This window comes from Mus pahari, chromosome 4 (assembly GCF_900095145.1).
Source record: "Mus pahari chromosome 4, PAHARI_EIJ_v1.1, whole genome shotgun sequence".
Classification (NCBI taxonomy): domain Eukaryota; kingdom Metazoa; phylum Chordata; class Mammalia; order Rodentia; family Muridae; genus Mus; species Mus pahari.
In genome coordinates, this window is record NC_034593.1 from 129,652,657 (window position 1) to 129,656,730 (window position 4,074).

At 39.5% G+C, this 4,074-nt stretch overlaps 1 protein-coding gene across 9 annotated transcripts in view; it reads right to left on the bottom strand.

Moving 5' to 3' along the window:
* The window catches only part of Pdlim5 (PDZ and LIM domain 5), a 160,782-nt gene that overhangs the window by 112,283 nt on the left and 44,425 nt on the right, over positions 1-4,074 (bottom strand). The window lies entirely within an intron of this gene.

Here is a 4,074-nt window from a genome sequence, read left to right on the forward strand (position 1 = left end):
GGGGGGATAGGGAACTTTCAGGATAGCATTTGAAATGTAAATAAAAAAATAAAAAAATAAAAAAAAAAGAAGGCTGAGAACCACGCCTAGGCAAAGAAAGAATACTAAAATACATGAGATAATTATCTTAATAACAGGCAGCACTAGGTGTGATTATTAACTAATTAGGTTTATTTGTAAGTGACTCATGAAATTAGCCTGGATACTTTACATTATACCTAGCATGCAATTAAGTGTGGCAATGAGTATCATATACTGTCTCCTTCAAGTTCAGAGGGGGAAAGTGAACAGTGTGCAGCAATAGAAAGAACCTAAGAACAAAGTGTGTTGCTTAGTGTTTTGAAAACTTGACACAAACGGGGAAGTGGAAAATTCCAGCTAAGGAACTGCCTCTGCGGTGGCTTGAATGAAACTGGCCCCCATAATCTCTTAAGGAGAGGTACTTTTTGGGATAAGTGTGGCATTGTTTGAGGAACTGTATCACTGGGGGTTTTGAGATTTCATATGTTCCAGCCAGGCCCAAAGTCAGTCACTCTCTTCCTGCTGCCTGCTGATTCTGATGTAGAACTCTCAGCTCCTTCTCGGGCATCATGTCTGCCTGTGTGCTGCCATGCTTCCTTCCATGATGATAATGGAATAAACCTCTGAATTCGAAGTCAGCCTCAATCAAATGTTTTCCTTTATAAGAGTTGTCATGTTAAGGCATCTCTTCACAGCAATAAAACAGTAAGTCAGCCTCCATCAGAGGGCCTGATTAATGATTGAAGTGGGTGGATCTAGCTACTGAGGGCAGTGCTACCCTGGCAGGTAGCTCTGTTTGCATAAGAAAGCAAATTGAGAGAGCCTTAGGGAGAAAGTCCAGAGCAGCATTCCTCCTGGTTTTTGTTTGATTGAGGGAGGCCTTGAGTCTCTGTCCTGACTTCCCTCAGTGACAGACTAACATGTGAGCCAAATAAACCCTTCCCTCTCCCAATTTGTTTTTGGTCAATGTTTTGTGAGGGCAACAGAAAAGCAAACTAGGACAGCAGGAGATGAGGCTCCAAGAGTGTCCTGTAGTGTGCACTGGCAGCAAACAGACAAAAGGAATCTGATGAGGCAGCAGAGCGACATGTGAGAAACCTCAGTCCAAGAGAATGAAGGGCATGAGTGATGAGTAAGGGTAACCTGAGAGACCAGGACAGCCCAGAACTAGAGCACAACCTTCAGGTGTGGGCAAAAATCTCACCATAGGTAGCTGCCAGGCCTGGACCCCAGCACACCAAACCCCTGGGGTTCTCTGAACTGCTGCTAAAAGTCCAGGCCAGAACCAACACAAACTAAGTTCTAATCACGCCCTGTCCTCCTCTCCCAGTCCCTCCAAGATAGCTAGTCTCCAAGGGCTAACACAAGCAAAACAGGGAAGCAAGTCCAGTTTCCCGGCTCAACGCAAGAAGAATGCTGAACAGCCATTTTTTCCCAAGTTTTATAGCTATTCCCATGAAGTCACGTTTTTTGCACAAATTCATCCCCCCCACTCCCTAATACTGTTTCATTCAGTCTTGTAAGTAACATTAAAATAAAGACCTTTAATAAGTACTTACAGAAAAATACCATGTATTCTCACATTCTGGTTCTAGGAAAATAGGACTAAGGCAAATCTACATAGAATATCCGATATTCACAAAGAAGACTTTTTATAAAGAAAATGATTCCATAGGAAAAGTGCTGTTGTGGGTAATTCAACCTGGAAGGAGGAGCAAGAAAACGCAATCAATTGCACTACTCAAATTCAGAGTATTTGTTGTGATACAAGGAAAAGAATTGAAGAAGTCAAGAGTCTGTAGGAAGAATTAATAATTCTTCAGTGTAGCATTTTTTCTCTTTAAAAAGCAAAAGTACTTTTCAGTAGTACTGTCAATGTTATGCCATAAATTTAAAAATATCCATACTAGAGCTGGAGATTGTTTTGTGAGGAAAGTTACTAACACCCAATCCAAAGGACCTGTTAGACTCTCTGAACTCTTGAAGAAAAACAATAACAACAACAACAACAAAAACAAAAACAACAACAAACAAAACAAAACAGGAGTGATTTATAGTCACAGCACTGGGGAGGTAGAAACTGGCAGCTCAGTCCCTAGAGCTCCCTGACAGGACAGCTTGGTCTTACAGGTGAGGAACAAGCTAATGAAAATAACATCTTAGGTGGACTCTAACTTACACACACACACACAACCTCAAATTTACACGTAGGGCACTTATTACCCAATACAAGACATCTTTAGAAATGTGAAGGGAATTAGAATTCATTACAACAGAATTCTAAAACTTTTTCATATTCTGGGTTCCTAAATATCAATGTTGGGAAAAGAAAGATAAGATTCAACAGAATTCCAAAATGTTTATAATATTGAGTTGGCTTCGTAAGTTAGTCAGATTCTGTACTTCAGTAGCTTTATTGGAATGAGTAGCAGACTGCTGGAGTTGGCAATGCATCCAAAAAGGGTAACATCTGGTTTTCATCTACTCTTATGAGACTCAGGGTTTTCAAAAGAAAGAAAGATACTGAGTACTGGTTTATAAAAATGAGGACTACAGCGTCTGGATTATAAAATAAAGAGGACAATGTGCAAACAAGAAGGCAGTTATGGAAGAAATGATCACAGCCCAGGAAGGAGTACATAAACCTATATGGAGTCAGTTTTAGGCTGTGAGAAACAGCTATTATCGTATGTGCTTGTTTTATATTCTTAATTATCTCAGGCAAGCTTAAGTACTTGTTGCCTTTCAAAGTCAAACTTGGCAAAAACACCTATAAATAAAACTGGACATCTTCATTTAATCAGTAACAATGTTTATGTTGCACACCTATATAGACAGGCACCATGGAAACATCAGCAATAGACGGGTTTTCTTTTTCACTGGTTGTCTTTCCATGCATTAAAATGTATAGCTATCAAGAATTTAAATATGCATAACTGCTGATTCCGTAGTCCCACTGAGAGTAAAATTTTCAACTTACAAAAATAGAGAGATTCAATTGGTTAGATAATCATAATACAACACACTACATCCACAAATCTAAGTAACTTTAAATTTTAAAGCTTTCTCCTACTCAGTTTTACACTTTATTCATCTAAACAAGCCAACGTACTCTGCCCTGCCTTAATGTTTGAAGTACTAGTCCTTGGAACATCAGCAACAAAGAGGAGAAAAGCACCCACGGTGCTCTCCATCAAACACTAGTCTCAGGAGAGACTGTGAAAGGGAAGTCTACAGTCAAACACGCTTAGAAGATACTCTGTACTTTATTCCTTTGAGAGTGACAATTTGCATGACAGGTTACCGGAAAATATGGGTTCTTAGGGGACTGGGGGAAAGGTGAGGTATGGTATCTTCCATATATGATAAAATCACGAACACTTAGGGAGGGCTGGGCGAATAATCAAAATACATTGTACACATGTATGAAATTCTCCAAGAACAAAAATACTATTACTTCTTAAACATAGAAATCATTAAATGTGGACTTAAGATCCTGGTCAATGATCAGGCTCCTTCCCTATAAATGAACGTTCAGAACTGATTCCCTTTCTTGACACTAAGTCAGAGATACTGTACTGAATCTATGCTCAAATGCATATACCTCTGACCTTCACACGCAAAAGGTGTGAACCAGCAGGACCAGCACTGCTTTGAACAGGCACTGAGTGACTGCAATGCTGGTCCAGTGTTAGAATGCTCAAAACATCTGACTATCGTCAACAAGAGAACCATTTAATACTGGGGACAGAGGAACTTTTAAAAAAAGAAGAAATTAAAAGTCTACTCTTCAAATACATATATCTATTCAAAATAAGAAAGGTAGAAAAGAAACTAGGGAAAGTCTATATCATAGAAGACTATACTCTAGTATATTGTTCCAAGTAGGAAGCAATGATTTATCCTATAATAAGAATTCTTGGGGGCTGACTGCTCTTCCGGAGGTCCTCAGTTCAAATCCCAGCAACCACATGGTGGCTCACAATCATCTGTAATGAGATCGGATGGATGCCCTCTTCTGATGTGCTGAAGACAGCTACAGTGTACTTACAT